The sequence below is a fragment of the Pongo pygmaeus genome, chromosome 4, assembly GCF_028885625.2.
Source record: "Pongo pygmaeus isolate AG05252 chromosome 4, NHGRI_mPonPyg2-v2.0_pri, whole genome shotgun sequence".
Taxonomy (NCBI): Eukaryota; Metazoa; Chordata; class Mammalia; order Primates; family Hominidae; genus Pongo; species Pongo pygmaeus.
Genome location: NC_072377.2, coordinates 137,365,989 through 137,382,603, shown reverse-complemented (window position 1 = coordinate 137,382,603; position 16,615 = coordinate 137,365,989). Strand labels below are relative to the sequence as shown.

The following is a 16,615-nucleotide window of genomic DNA, read 5'->3' as shown; positions in this document are numbered from 1 at the left end:
AAGCATCTCTTCATTTGCTTATTAGCCATTTGTGTATCTTTTTTAAGAATGTCTATTAAGATCCTTTGTCCATTTTCTAATTGTTATATTTATTGAGTTGTAAGAGTTATATATTCTAGATATAAGTTTCTTACACAATTTTCAAATATTTTCTCATTCTGTAGGTTACCTTTTTGTTATTTTATTATAAAATATATATAACAACATTTTACTATCTTAACTATTTTTAAGTATACAAGTCAGTGGCATTAAGTACATTCACATTGATTTCCAACCATCACTACTATCTTGAACTTTTTCATCATTCCAATCTGAAACTCTACCCATGTAGTTTAAAAAAAAAAAAAAATTCCCAGCCTGGGCAACAGACAGGGTTTTGCAATGTTACCCATTAAAAAAATCCCAGTCTGGGCAACGTTGCAAAACTCTGTCTCCACAAAAAATACAAAGATTAGCTGGGTGTGGTGGCATGAGCTGTAGTCCCAGCTATTGGGGAGGCTGAGGCAGGAGAATGGCATGAACCTGGGAGGCGGAGCTTGCGATGAGCTGAGATCGTGCCACTGCACTCCAGCCTGGGTGACAGAGCTAGATTCCATCTCAAAGTAAATTAATTAATTTAAAAATCTTCATTTCTTTCTTCTACTAACCACTATTCTAGCTCTACAAATTTGCTTGTTCTAGGTACTTCCTATAAGTGAATCATTCAATATTTGTCCTTTTATCTCTGACTTACTTCACTTAGCATAATGTTTTCAAGGCTCATTCATGTAGCATATCTCAGAATTTCATTCCTCATTAAGGCTGAATAATCCATTGTATTCATACCACATTTTGTTTATCAATGGACACTTGAATTGTTTCTACCTTTTAGCTATTGTGAATAATGCTACTATGAACATTGGTTTACAAATATCTGTTAGAATCTCTGCTTTCTGTTCATTTGGATCTATTCCTAGAAATGGAACTGCGGGATCACATGGTAATTCTTTGTGGCTGTGGCATTTTACATTTCTACCAGCAATTTACAAGTATTCTAATTTCTCTACCTCATAGCCAGCACTTGTAATTTTATTTGCTTTTTAAATATATATATTTTTTTATATAAAATAGCTATCCTAATGGCCGTGAAATGGCATCTCATTGTGTGTGTGGTTGTTTTTTTGTTTAGTTTATTTATTACTTTTAGAAAAGTAAAAGAATAGTTACTCCATAGGCAGAGTACCTTCATTGTGGTTTGGATTTGCATTTCCTTAATAATTGATGATGATGAGTATTTCTTCATGTGTTTACTGACCATTTGTGTATCTTCTTTGGAGAAATGTCTATTCATTCTCTGTCTGTCACCCAGGCTAGAATGCAGTGGCGCCATCTCGGCTCACTGCAACCCCCACCTCCTGGGTTCAAGCAATTCTCGTGTCTCAGCCTCCCGAGTAGCTGGGATTACAGGTGCTTGCCACCAGGCCTGGCTAATTTTTGTATTTTTGGTAGAGATGGGATTTCACCACATTGGCCAGGCTGGTCTCAAGCTCCTCACCTCAAGTAATCTGCCTGCCTCAGCCTCCCATAGTGCTGGGATTACAGGCGGGAGACACCACATCCAGCCCTGTCCACTTTTAAATATATTTTCTTATTCTTTGGGTTATGTTTTCACTGTGTGTGTGTGTGCAGAGATGGGTTTCAGCATGTTGCCAGGCTGGTTTTTTTTTTTTTTTTTGATATGGAGTCTCACTCTGTCACCCAGGCTGGAGTGCAGTTGCGTGATCTCGACTTACTACAGCCTCCACCTCCCAGGCTCAGGTGATCCTCCCACTTCAGCCTCCCAGGGAGCTGGGACTATCGGCAAGTGCCACCACTCCTGGCTAATTTTTTTTTGTATTTTTAGTAGAGATGGGGTTTCACTCTGTTAGCCAGGATGGTCTCGATCTCCTGACCTCGTGATCTGCCTGCCTCGGCCTCCCAAAATGCTGGGATTACAGGCATGAGCCACCACGCCCGGCCAACCAGGCTGGTCTTGAACTCCTCAGCTCAAGCAATCTGCCCTCCTCAGCCTCCCAAAATGTTGGTATTACAAGTGTGAGCCACTGCACCCAGCCCCTTTTCGCTCTCTTGATAGTCCTTTGCGCAAAAGTTGTCAATTTTGATTAAAACATCTATTTTTCAATTTTTTGACTATGCTTTTGGTGTCATATCCAAGGAATCATTGCCAGATCCAATTTTGGGTTGTAAAATCAATGTCATGAAGATTTTTCCCCTATGTTTTCTTCTAAGAGTTTTCCAGTTTTAGCTTTTACTTAAGTCTCAAATCCATTTTGAGTTAATTTTTGTATATGGTATGAGGTAGAGGTCCAACTCTTACTCTTGCATGTGATTATCTGGTTGTTTCAGTACCATTTGTTAAGATGACTTTTTCTCCTGTTGAATTATTTTGGTACTCTTGTCAAAAAAACAGTTGACCAGGCTGGGAGTGGTGGCTCACACCTGTAATCCCAGCACTTTGGGAGCCAGAGGCAGGAGGATTGCTTGAATCCAAGAGTTTGAGACCAGTCTGGGCAACAAAGTAAGACATCATCTCTACAAAAAATAAAAAGTTAAAAAAATTAGCTGGGTGTGGTGGTGCACACCTGTAGTTACAGCTATTCAGGAGGCTGAGGCAGGAGGATTGCTTGAGCTCAGGAGGTTGAGGCTGCAGTGAGCTATGATTATGTGCCTATACTCCAGGGTGACAGAGAGCAAGGTCCTGTCAAGATAGGTAGGTAGGTAGGTAGGTAGGTAGGTAGATAGATAGATAGATAGATAGATAGATACTTTTTTTTTTTTTTTTTAAGAGACAGTCTCTCTCACTCTGTCACCCAGGCTGGAGTGCAGTGGCATGATCTCTGCTCCACTTCCCAGGTTCGAGAGATTCTCACACCTCAGCCTCCGGAGTAGCTGGCATTACAGGCAGGCGCCATCACGCCTGGCTAATTTTTGTATTTTTTGTAGAGACAGGGTTTTGCCATGTTGGCCAGGCTGGTCTCCAACTCCTGGCCTCAAATGATCTACCCACCTCGGCCTCCCATAGTGCTGGGATTACACGTATGAGCCAACGTGCCCGCCCAAAACCATATGAATTTTAGAATCAGTTCATTAATTTCTGCAAAACTAGGATTTTGATAGGGATTGTATTGAATCTGTAGATCAATTTCGGAAGAATTGCCATCTTAACAATGTTGTCTTCCAGTTCATGAACATGAGATGTTTTCCATTTGTTTAAATAATCTTTAATTTTCTTTTCTTTTTCTCTTTCTTTCTTTCTTTCTTTTTTTTTTTTTTTTTTGAGACAGGGTCCTGCTCTGTTGCCCAGGCTGGAGTGCAGTTGCGTGATCTCGGCTTACTGCAGCCTCCACCTCCCAGGCTCAGGTGATCCTCCCACTTCAGCCTCCCAGGGAGCTTGGACTGTTGTCAAGTGCCACCACTCCTGGCTAATTTTGTGTACTTTTAGTAGAGATGGGGTCTCGCCATGTTGCCCGGGTTGGTCACAAACTCCTGGGCTAAAGTGATCCTCCCGCCTCCCTCCCAAAGTAGTAGGGTTACTGGCCAGGTGCAGTGGCTCATACCTGTAATCCTAGCACTTTGGGAGGCCGAGACAGGTGGTGAAACCCCGACTCTACTAAAACTACAAAAATTAACCAGGCATGGTGGCATGTACCTGTAATCCCAGCTGAGGGAGGCTGAGGCAGGAGAACTGCTTGAACCCGGGAGACAGAGGCTGCAGTGAGCCGAGATATCGCACCACTGCACCCCAGCCTGGGCAACAGAGTGAGACTCCATCTAGAAGAAGGAAAAAAAAAAAGTGGTAGGGTTACGGGTATGAGCCACCATCCCTGGCCAATTATGTCATTCTTAAGAGTTAAAAAAGGGCCAGGCATGGTGGCTCATGCCTAATCCTACCACTTAAGGAAGCCGAGGTGAGAGGACCCCTTGAGTTCAGGAGTTCGAGACCAGTCTGGGCAATATAGTGAGACCCCTGTCTTTAACAGCAACGAAAAAAAAATCAGCTGGGCGTGACGGCTCCAACCTGCAGTCCCAGCTCTTCTGGAGGCTGATATGGGTGAATTACACGAGCCTGGGAGATGGAAGCTGCAGTGAGCCATGATTGTGCTGTTGTACTCCAGCCTGGGCGATGGATGGAGCGAGATCCAATTTCTAAAAATAAAAAAAGTAAAAAAGTATCTGGAATGGGCTAGGCACAGTGGCTCACGCCTGTAATCCCAGCAATTTGGGAGGCCAAGGCTGGCAGATCATTTGAGGTTAGGAGTTCGAGACCAGCCTGACCAACATGGCGAAACCCCATCTCTACTAAAAATTCAAAAAATTAGCCAGGCATGGTGGCGTGTGCCCATAATCTCAGCTACTTGGGAGGCTGAGGCAGGAGAATCGCTTGAACCTGGGAGGTGGAGGTTGCAGTGAGCCGAGATCGTGTCATTGCACTCCAGCCTGGGCAACGAGCGAAAGTCCATTTATTTTTTGCATGACCTAGTTCTGTGCTTGAGTGTGAATGTGGTCTGAAATCTGAAGATTTCGAAAAGAAGAAAGTAGGGGAGTTGGAAAAGAAAATGAAGGGATAATTTTGATAGAAGTTAAGTATTAGGGTCAATGCCAAAATTCAGGAGCAGAAAAATCGTTGGGCATTCTTACAGGTAAGTTCTAAAATGTACTTACCTAAACTTTTTTTGCATAGTGTTTTGATGCTACAGGTGAGTAATGATAGCTTGACATTTAATTTTTTTCTTAGACTTTATTTGTATATCTAGTCTCACTCATAGGACAGTGTTAATATTCCTGTAGTGTGTCAAGGCTGATAGATCTTTTAAATTTAAACTTCAAAGTTTCTCTTACACACTATTGAGAAGGGTATACTAATCGCTCAACTCTCTCTCCCATATGAAACCTATTTTCTTTAGTTACTCTTATAAAAGCTGCCACTCTAGAAAACAAATGAGAAAGGACAACAGTGATTTAAATCTGGAAATTTAAGGATGAAGCTACATCTGCCTTAAATAGATGCATTCAGCTTTGGTATTTAGTCCAGATGAGATATGAGGTCACTTAATGTGATGAGTGCCTTAGTATGCCAAGAAACAATGGAGTACGTCAGGAGCTGGTTTTACCTTCAGCTCTGAATTTCCTGCCCTTTATCAGTTTAAATCAGCTCCTGTGTTATGTTGAATACTTTGTGTTTTGCTAATCAGCTTCAAGGGCAGCAGCTACTGGATTTGGTTTAGAGTGCAGTTTAGACAGTCTGTGGGGAAAAAAAATTGCTCTTTCATGGGGTAGAGGGGAATGAAAAATGTTCAGACAGAACTTGGTTTATATAAAATTTTATGTAGTCAATTTTAATGAAAAATAAAAATTTAAAAAACAATTTTTATGTAGTCAATTTTAATGTTTAACTTTGTAAGGATTGTAACTTATAAAGTAATAAATGAAGTGAAATTAAAATTTTTAAGATGTTCTTTTAGAGGATGTAAGACCCAAAAATATTTTAGGTATGTAGATTAGCTAAATGGATACAATAGACAACTATGGTGCTTAACCCATTAACTGTTCCCTAAATAGAAACAAAATATAAACACAACCAGGAGATGCAGGCACTTCATCCTTTACCATAATTGAGAAGTCAAATAGGGTCTCTTCATGTGGGTAGCTACTTCCTGATACAGTTGTCCTTCCCAAACCACACATTTACTAGTCGATTTTTGGAAAGGGCTTGTTAATAAGACCAGGACTATTTCAGTATCTATTTAAAGAGCAGGATTTTATACATGGCCTACCAGAGTATTTCCTTGTCCTGCCTTAGTATGTAATGCAATTTGTATCAAAGAATTTTATTTTTAAAAAATTTTGTGTATCAAAGAATTGAGGAACTAGACATAGGTGGATAAGTGTCAACTGTACATTTTGGGAATCTTACTCCTTTAAGAGTAACAGGGGCTTTGTGAACAGTACACAGTCATTTATAGACCTGTCTTTGATGCTGGTATCTTCCCATGCTGGAATAACAGTCAGTGTTATAAGAGTTCACAACCTGTGCCTGGATGTCATTTTGGCTTTCTCAAACAACTAGCTCACTGAATAAATATTTATTGAACACTGACTATGGGCCAGGCACTGTGTGTGGTTAAGAACAGTCTGATGTTTTTAGCTCCCAGAGAAGGATATCAGCTACCAGCTACGGAGGCTTCCTCTATGACCCTAAGTTCCATCAGTGAGCATTCATTTCTGCGGAACATTCTATAGAGGAATACATTTTGGGGTGGCACTGCAAAAGCAGGCTGGGTGAATACTAAATGATCTTACCTTTAATTAGAATTGTTTAAACTTTTTATTTTAGCAGAGATTAAAATAACATACTAAGTAATATAAATAATTTAGTAAATTTAGATATCAAATAATATACTAAAACAGATAACTGTAAATTTACATGAAATAAATAATAGAGAGATCCTGTGTATCTCTTATCCAGTTCCTTCAGTCTTGCAAAACTATAGCATAATATCACAACCAGGATATTGACATTGATAAAATAGAATTTTTGACATTGAAACCTACTTGGTCCAAGGGAAATGTTGATTCTAACATCAATAGAGTTTTTATATTCCCTGATGGAATTTGCTTAATGGCTCAATATTTTTTTCATTTTACATTGTTTCACCTCTCCCTTGAAACTCTGAGGCTTCTGTACTATGATTTACTTTATTCAATATTTATTGGGCGCACACTACGTGTCAGGTACCCTTGTAGATGGTCTGATGGAAAATAAGATAGACATGATACTTGCTCTCATGGAGCTTTTGTTACACTGTGGGGACACAGACAATTAAAAAAAAAAAAAAGCAGTCATATTCAGGAACCTCTAGGCTAAGGCCTGAGGGGAGAACAACCTTGTGTTCTAGGAACAGAAAGAGCTGCATGTGGCTGGCATGTCAGGGGGGAGAAGGAATGGGTGGAATGGTAAGTGGAGTGGGAGAGGTTGAAAGAGCACACAGACCTGATGATACCAGACCTTGTTGGCCAGCACAAGGGCATTAGATTTATTTATGTATTTATTTATTGAGGCAGGGTCTCACTTTGTCACCCAGGCTGGAGTGCAGTGGCATGATTTTGACTCACTGCAGACATGACCTCCCAGGTTCAAGCAATCCTCCCACCTCGGCCCCCAAAATAGCTGGGATTACAGGTGTGAACCACCATGCCCAGCTAATTTTTGTATTTTTAGTAGAAAGGGGGTTTCAACATGTTGACCAGGCTGGTCTCAAACTTCTGGCCTCAAGTGATCCACCCGCCTCGGCCTCCCAAAGTACTGGGATTACAGGTGTGAGCCACTGCGCCTGGCCAGGCATTAGTTGTTTTCTGTTTGTTTGTTTTGTTTCTGTTTTTTAATATGGAGTCTCACTCTGTCACCCAGGCTGGAGTGCAGTGGCACAATCTCGGCTCATTGCAACCTCTGCCTGCCGGGTTCAAGTGATTCTCCTGCTTCAGCCTCCTGAGTAGCTGAGACTACAGGCACATGCCACCATGCCCAGCTAATTTTTGTATTTTTAGCAGGGATGGATTTTGCCATGTTGGCCAAGTTGGCCTCGAACTCCTGAGCTCAAGTGACCCACCTGCCTCAGCTTCCCAAAGTGCTAAGATTGTAGGCATGAGCCACCACGCCTGGCCAGGCATTAGATTTGTATTCCAAGTTCTAAAGAAAGCCATTGAGAATGTTTAATCAAGGGCCTGAAATGGTTGGATTCTCTTCTTTTCTTTTTTTTTTTTTTTTTGAGACAGAGTCTTATTCTGTCACCCAGGCTGGAATACAGTGGCGCAATAAGGGCTCACTGCAACCTCCACCTCCCGGGTTCAAGCAATTCTCCTACCTCAGCCTCCCGAGCAGCTGGGACTACAGGCGTGTGCCACCATGCCCAGCTAATTTTTTTGTATTTTTAGTAGAGATAGGGTTTCACCATGTTGACCAGGCTGGTTTTGAACTGACCAGTACAGGGCAGTGGCATGATTTTGACTCACTGCACCCTTGACCTCCCAGGTCAAAGCCTGCCTCAGCCTCCCAAAGTGCTGGGTTGACAGGCGTGAGCCACCGTGCCCGGCCTCTTTTTTTTTTTTTAAGTAGATCATTCTGGCCCGGTGCGGTGGCTCACGCCTGTCATCCCAACACTTTGGGAGGCTGAAGTGGGTGCATTGCTTGAGCCCAGGAGTTCAACACCAGCTTGGGCAACACAGGGAGACCTCATCTCTACAAAAAAAAAAAAAAAAAAAAAAAAATTCCCAGGAGGGTGGTACACATCTGTGGTCCCAACAACTTGGGAGGCTGAGGTAGGGGAATTGCTTGAGCCCAGGCAGTCAAGGCTGCAGTAAGCTGTGATCACATCACTGCACTCCAGTCTGGGCAACAGAGTCTCAAAAAAAAAAAAAACAAAAATCATTCTAAATGTTCTATGTAGTATTGTCTGGCAGGGACTAGTCTGAAGCAGGGAGACCTATTGAAGTGGCTGTTGTCATGGTTCAGGTGAAAGATGCTGCTGCTTTGGACTATGGCAGTGGAGATGGGGGTGCAGAGAAGTGAAAAAAACTTGGAATCTATTTTCATGGCTTTTTCTTATTTGGCTTATCTCTGAAGTGAGAGGGTGGCAACGTTCTAATAAGAGAAGAAACAAGTTTATTGAGTGAAATGAAAGGATACAACTTATCCCATTCTTTGGCTTTATAGTTCCATCCAGATGAAGTGTTTCTTAATTACAACTTTTTTGAAATTTTCTTCTTGCATTTATTCATTTGAATTTTTATTTATTTTGGCCTTTACCTTTCATGGTAGAAACTTTTTTCAAAAGTCTTTTGTTGTCTACTTATAAGGCCCTAGAAAAGCCATTGGAAGCTCTTTTTGTCAGAAGATGAGATGTGTTAGTGCACTGTGGTTTGAAGCTCCTATCAATTTCTACAGGTTTCTCCACAGAATTATCCAATCTTCTGGTGGGAAAAAGATGGGGCAAAAATACACACTTAGCTACTGGTGGCTTTAGAGCCCAGCAATGCTAGCTAAGATCTCATCACTCGCAGTGAACAGTTCACCTTTTTTCCCCAATAGAGTATCGCTTCCCCCAACGTCCACCATGCCTGGAGTTTATTTGCCTGGAACCTCTTTGATTGAAACTCTCCCACAGAATCAACTCCCAGTCTCTTGTTAGTTGGGAGAGGGGTAGTCATCTAGCTGCTTGGGATGAGAGTGTACATAGGGGCCCAATTGTTCCATGTAAAGATTCAGCTGACAGTCACAGCTGGCCCCCTGCTTTCCATGGTACATGGCGTGATACATGGTACATGAATCCTGAGCTTCCCTAGCGTCTGAGGCCTGACTCATTTGCTTCTCATTGACATTCCCATCCCCAGCAGGTTTAGGTTTCACTTTTTCCTGACTGCTCACTCTTCTAGCCAGTTTCTAACTTCTGAAACTCTGATCACACTCATCTGCTGTTCTCTCCTCCCTTATTCTTTGTCCTCATGGGTATATTTGATGTTCACTTGCTCTAACGTTAGTGTGAAAAAGTAGAGATAAATGCATGTGCTCAGTTCTCCAAGTCAAAAAGAGATGCTCGTTAAAGTACCATGTAAAGTCCTTGTCCAAACCTCTGCTTAGAGAAAATGAATAAGAAAAGTCTATAGCAATTTGCAATCCCTTTGTGACCTACAAATAATTTGCTGCATGTTCTTTGATAGCATTCTTATATTTCTCCATCTCATCCTTCTATCAGTTTTGGGTAAGGAAAGTAGGAGTATTCCTAAGGCAGGAGAACATCCAACATTTCGACTGTATATCATATTTGACATTAAAAACTACCTCATTAGATAGTATTAACTAGCAGGGCTGAATCACTTGGAATAAGTAATCTGAAGTTTTGTCTAAGTGTAGGAAAATGAGTTTCAATTTTACCTTTAGAAAATGGACAAACAGGTTTCACAGTTTATTGAAGTCAAAAGGCTAGTATGCTCAGCTTCTATTGCATCATTCTCCAGGAAAATTGTGCTGTGAACTTTGCAAATCATTGCCTGATTAGAGAAGAAAGTGATTAGCATCACAAGTTTTCATTGTGTTCGGGCCCTTGACCATTGCCAGTTTGTGAAATATTTGTAAAGGGCTGAAACAGGGTTGTAGAGATTAAAGAATCTTGGAGATTTACTGAGTTGATGCCCCACATTTAGCGCTTCCTGGACCTGAAGAGTTCATGACTCCATCTTATCAGATCCTTCTCCAACAAAATAAAAAGTATTGCCAACAGAGTAGCACTTGGTTTATTACCACTTATTAAGACCATACTAGAGAGAGAAATAGTAGGCAGGCCCCAGGGAGTTTAGTAGAATAGTTAAAAGCACAAGCTCTGAAACTATCTTGGCTATGACTTTGGGCAAATAAGCTCACCTCTCTGAAACTCAGTTTCCTTCTCTGTAAAACAGGATGATAATACCTACTTCATAGAGTTGTGAGGATTAATAAGTAAATACCTGTAAAGAGCTCAGAACAATGCCTACCAAAGTCAATTCTCACTAAGCGCTGCTTTTATTATTCCCACAGCTAAGACGCTCTGAAGCTGTGCTGTCCAATACGGTTGTCACTAGTCACGTGTAGCTACTGAGCATTTAAAATGTGGGTAGTCAAAATTGAGATGAGCTGTGACTATAAAACATTACCAGTTTTCGAAGACGTTGAAGTCTTTTATCAAAGATTTATGCATGTAGCATAAATCTATTCCCTCCATGGAAAACCCACATGCCCACACATTGCCCACCTCACTGATTTTTACAAATGGTTTTAATTCCCTTTGAAGGCTGCTGGTGGGCTGATGTATTTACCAAACTATTGGCAGTTTCACACATTCAAATTTTAATCTCCGACCCCTGCAAATAAAAGATCTTTATGTTCTGCAATTGTGAAGTTTATTCACAATTTCTCCCATCCAAGTACTAACCAGGCCCGACCCTGCTTAGTTTCTGAGATCAGATGAGATTGGGCGCATTCAGGGTGGTATGGCTGTAGACCTAGTCACAATTTCTATGCAGAGCATCTGTCTGTGCATGAATTCAGACGCTCTGTGAACATATCTGCTCACTGCCACATTTGAGAATTTTCATGGAAGAGAGGGTTTTTTTGTAAAATCCTTGGCAGTCCCATCTCTTTCCAAAGAATGCCCCACAAATGCTGTGCCGGAGTGAAATTGTCACAACAGAGACATCAGCCTTGGCAGTGTGTCCAACTGTTTTGAGAAATCCCGTACCAAAGTAAGCCCACAACAAGCTATGCTGGTTTTGTCATGAGGAACAGTGTTTTTTTAATTTTTAATTTTTATTTATTTATTTTTTTTTTGAGACGGAGTTTCTGTCACCCAGGCTGGAGTGCAGTGGCGTGATCTTGGCTCACTGCAACCTCCATCTCCCAGGTTCAAGCGATTCTCCTTCCTCAGCCTCCTGAGTAGCTGGGACTACAGGCATGCGCCACCACACCTGGCTAATTTTTGTTTTTGTTTTTGTTTTTTAAGTAGAGACAGGGTTTCACCATGTTGATCAGGCTGGTCTCAAACACCTGACCTTGTGATCCGCCCACTTCAGCCTCCCAAAGTGTTGGGATTACAGGCATGAGCCACTGTTCCCTGCCAAGGAAGAGTGTTTTAAATGCTTGACAAGAGATTCATATGGGTTTTTGTCTTGTTGATACATTTTGGGACACCAAGATGGATGGATTGCTTGAGCCCAGGATTTGGAGACCAGCCTGGGCAATATGGTGAAACCATGTCTCTACAAAAAATACAAAAATTCGCTGGGCATGGTGGAGTGTGCCTGTAGTCCCAGCTACTTTGGTGGCTGAGATGGGAGGATTGCTTGAGCCCAGAAGGTTGGGACTGCAATGAGCCATCATTGCCCCACTGTACTCCAAGCTGGGTGACAAAGCAAGACCCTGTCTCAAAAAAAAAAAGTATAATGGGAGTTTACGAGCAAGCAAGGATTTTGGAGTCAGAGATATCTGGATCTGAGTCCAGGCTCTACCATGTATTAGTTTTGAGATGTTGGACTTGACCTCTCTAAGTCTTAGTTTCCTTACCTGCACAGTGGCATAATAAAAATTACTTTGTGGAAAAAGACTGATGAAATATGAAGAAAATAATGTAGGCTGGCCATGGTGGCTCACGCCTGTAATCCCAGCACTTTGGGAAGCTGAGGCAGGAGGATCGCTGGAGCCCAAGAGTTCAAGACTACCCTGGGCAATATAGTGAGACCCTGTCTCTAAAAAAATAAAAATAAAAATTAACCAGGTGTGGTGGCATGAGCCTGTAGTGAGCTGTGTTTGCACCACTGAACTCTAGGTGACATAGCAAGACTCTATCTCAAAAAAGTAAAATATCTCTATTGATTATATGGTGGAATAATATTTTGATATATTGGGTCTATTTGGATATATTAAATAGTTACATATATTTAATATATAAATTAGTTTCCCCTGTTTCTTTTTATTATTTAGTTTTGAGACAGCGTCTTACTCTGTTGCCCAGGCTGGAGTGCAGTGGCACAATCTTGGCTCACTGCAACCTCCACCTCCCGGGTTGAAGTGATTCTCTTGCCTCAGCCTCCTGAGTAGCTGGGGTCACAAACATCCACCACCACGTCTGACTAATTTTTTCTATTTTTAGTAGAGATGGGGTTTCACCATGTTGGCCAGGCTGGTCTTGAACTGCTGACCTCAGGTGATCCACCCACCTTGGCCTCCCAAAGTGCTAGGATTACAGATGTGAGCCACCATGCCTGGCCTACTTTATTTACTTATTCGTTTATGTATGTATTTATTTGGAGACAGGGTGTCTCTCTGTTGCTCAGGCTGGAGTGCAGTGGCACAATCTTGGCTCACTGCAACCTTTGCCTTCTGAGTTCAAGTGATTCTCCCATCTCAGCCTCCCAAGTAGTTGGTATTATAGGCATGAGCCACCACGCCCCGCTAATTTTTTTTGTATTTTTAGTAGAGACAGGGTTTCACCATGCTGGCCAGGCTGGTCTCGAACTCCTGGCTTCAAGTGATGCACCGGCCTCAGCCTCCCAAAATGCTGGGGTTACAGGCATGAGCCACTGTGCCCAGCCCTTTTGACTATTTTTTTTTAAGATGGGGTCTAGCTCTGTTGCCCAGGCTGGAGTGCAGTGGCATGATCTCACTGCAACCTCTGCCTTCTGGGTTCAAGCAATTCTCCTGCCTCAGCCCCCCGAGTAGCTGGGGCTACAGGCATCTGCCATCATGCCCAGCTAATTTTTTTTGTATTCTTAGTAGAGATGGTGTTTCACCATGTTGGCCAGGTTGGTCTCAAACTCCTGACCTCAGGTGTCCCACCTGCCTTGGCCTCCCAAAGTGCTGGGATTACAGGCGTGAGCCACTGTACCCGGCCTACCTTTTAAATATGTCTATTAACTGACTTAAAACTACATATATGGCTCATATTTCTATTGAACAGTCCCTTCCTTATACGATTTTATTGTAAACTCTGCTTGATACTGCCCCAAGGTAGGGCTCATGATACTTCTAACGTATACACATTATATATTTATTATCTTTTTTTTTTTTTTTTTTTTTTGAGACAGAGTCCCATTCTGTCTTCCAAGCTGGAGTGAAGTGGCACGATCACAGCTCACTGCAGCCTTGATCTCTTGAGCTTAAGCAATCCTCCCGCCTCAGCTTCCCAAGTAGCTGGGACTATAGGCATGCACCACCATGCCCAGCTGATTTTTTTTGTTTTTTTTTAAGTTGAGATGAGGTCTTGCTGTGTTGCCCAGGCTGGTCTCAAACCCCTGAGCTCAAGTAATCCACCCACCTTGGCCTCCCAAAATGCTGCGATTATAGGCATGAGCCACTGTGCCCAGCCTATTATTTAATATATTTCCTCCTCCTATGCAGTGGCTTTCTCTGTCTCTCTCTCTCTCTCTCTATCTGTCTGTCTCTCTTTTTAAAGAAAAACAGAATCTTCCTGTGTTGTCCAGTCCTGGGCTCAAGTGATCCTTCTGCCTTGGGCTCCTTAGTAGCTGGGCCTAACAGGCACATGCCACCATGCCCAAATAGCTTTCCGGTCTCGAAACCAAATGTACTTCTTTCCCATTACTGAACTGCCTAAGCATGGTGGAATCATGAATCGTATAAGATAAACTGCAGCTCTCCCTGGAGAAAATGGGCACAATTTGGGAGAGAGGCACAGTCTGAGACACCTGTGAAATGTGTTGATTTTCTGCAGCTACCTTTGGAATGCAGTCCTCAAGAGCTGTCTAATATCTGTCCTATCCAAGTCAAAGGAACTGATAGAATACAGGGAGATGATACTCTGCCCACCAAGAGGACCTGGACCTAGTTCTGCCAAAGTTCTTATTGTTTCATGAAACTGCTAACATGAAGCTGAGAACTACCATGTAAATACAAATGTGGTGTCAGGATTGGGACATGCCTTGACCTGATAGGTTTTGAGGATAATGTAAATATTTTCATTATGATATGATCAAATCAGATTAGAGGTGGTTAACAGGTAGCACTAGGCTATATACTTTTGAACAGACTCCTTTTGTATTACTGCTAAAGTTTGTTTTTTTTTTTCTTTTTTTTGAGACGGAGTTTCGCTCTTGGGTGTCCAGGCTGGAGTGCAATGGTGCAGTCTTGGCTTACTGCAGCCTCCACCTCCTGGTTTCAAGCGATTCTCCTGCCTCAGCCTAAGTAGCTGGGATTACAGGAACCCGCCCCCACGCCCGGCTAATTTTTGAATTTTTAGTAGAGACGGGGTTTCATCATGTTGGCCAGGCTGGTCTTGGACTCCTGACCTCAGGTGATCCTCCCGCCTTGGCCTCCCAAAGTGCTGGGATTACAGGTGTGAGCCACAGCGCCCGGCCAAGATTCTTAATTTTAATGATTAGTAGACTAATTTACACACAATGGTAATTTTTTAAAAGTCATGTGATCTGCAGGCACATTAACATCTGAACATGTGGCCCACAAATAAACCTGAGATCACCTGGCTTGCAAGATACCTTTAGGTCTATGGGCAGAAGGTGCTCTGAATTAGTAATTTAGTGCAAGAGTACTTGAGCTTGCTTTCTGCATTTGTAGACACATGCTTAAAACATCAGAGTGGTTAGAACCCTTAGAAGCCATCTCTTGCTTTGTATGTGAAGACCTTGAGCAAGAATGGGCCAATGTCAGGCCGGGTGTGGTGGCTCACGCCTGTACTTCCACCACTCTGAGTTGGGTGGATTGCTTGAGGCCAGGAGTTCAAGACCAGCCTGGTTAACATGGCAAAATCCCATCTCTGCTAAAAATACAAAAATTAGCCAGGTGTGGTGGCACGTGCCTGTAATCCTGGCTTCTTGGGAGGCTGAGGCACAAGAATCACTTGAACCCAGGAGGCGGAAGTTGTAGTGAGCTGAGATCATGCCACTGCACCAGGCCGGGCAACAGAGTGAGACTCTGTCTCCAAAAAAAATAAAGAATAGGCCAATGTCAATGACAACTCTTAAGTGTGTGTGTGTGTGTGTGTGTGTGTGTATATATGTGTGTATACATATATATATTTGTGTGTGTGTGTGTGTGTATATATTGCTTGAATTGAATTGCTTGAACCCAAGAGGCGGTTTCAGTGAGCTGAGATCGCACCACTGCACTCCAGCTTGGGCAACAAGAGCAAAACTCCATCTAAAAAAAAAAATAAGTGTAGGCCCTGCACGGTGGCTCATACCTGTAATCCTAGCACTTTGGGAGACCGAGGTGGGCAGATCATGAGGTCAGGAACTCAAGACCAGCCTGGCCAACATGGTGAAACCCCGTCTCTACTAAAAATACAAAAAAATTAACTGGGCATGGTGGCGGGCACATGTCATCCCAGCTACTCCAGAGGCTGAGGGAGGAGAATCGCTTGAACCTGGGAGGGAGAGGCTGCAGTGAGCCGAGACCGCGCCACTGCACTCCAGCCTGGGCAACAGGGTGAGACTCTCTCAAAAAAAAAAAAAAAAAAGTGTAAATTCAGTTATCTTTAGTATAGTCACAAGATTAAAAAAATTTTTTTTTAATAGGGACAGCGTCTCATTATGTTGCCCAGGCTGGTCTCAAACTCCTGTGCTCAAGCAGTCTTCATGCCTCAGCCTCCCAAAGTGCTGGGATTTCAGGCTTGAGCCACCACACCCAGCCTAGTCACAAGATTTTATAATTATCCCACTATCTAGAAATGGGGCCTAGAGATGAAGATTTCTGTCATCACCCAAAGAGGCCTCGTACCATTTAATAGTCACTTCTCATCCCTTCTTTCTCTGTGGATTTGCCCATTCTGGACATTTCATACACATGGAATAATACGTGGGGTTTTGTCTGTTTTCTTTCACTTAGCATAATGTTCTCGAGGTCCACATGTTGTAGTACATGTCAGCACTTCATTTCTTTTTATGGCTGAATAATATTCCATTGTATAGATACACCAGATTTTATTTATTCATTAATCTGTTGGTGGCCATTTAGGTTGTTTCCACTTTTTGGCTATTATGAATCATGCTGATATAAACATACGTACAGGTTTTGACATGA

The 16,615-nt window shown here is 42.4% G+C and overlaps 1 protein-coding gene across 1 annotated transcript in view; it reads left to right on the top strand.

The window, feature by feature from the left end:
* Window positions 1–4,662: 4,662 nt before the first annotated feature.
* Window positions 4,663–16,615, top strand: part of SHROOM1 (shroom family member 1) — a 32,746-nt gene continuing 20,793 nt past the window's right edge. The window contains exon 1 of the mRNA XM_054487403.2: window positions 4,663–4,679. The gene's annotated coding sequence lies outside the window, so the exon portion shown is untranslated. The remainder of the gene's footprint in view (window positions 4,680–16,615) is intronic.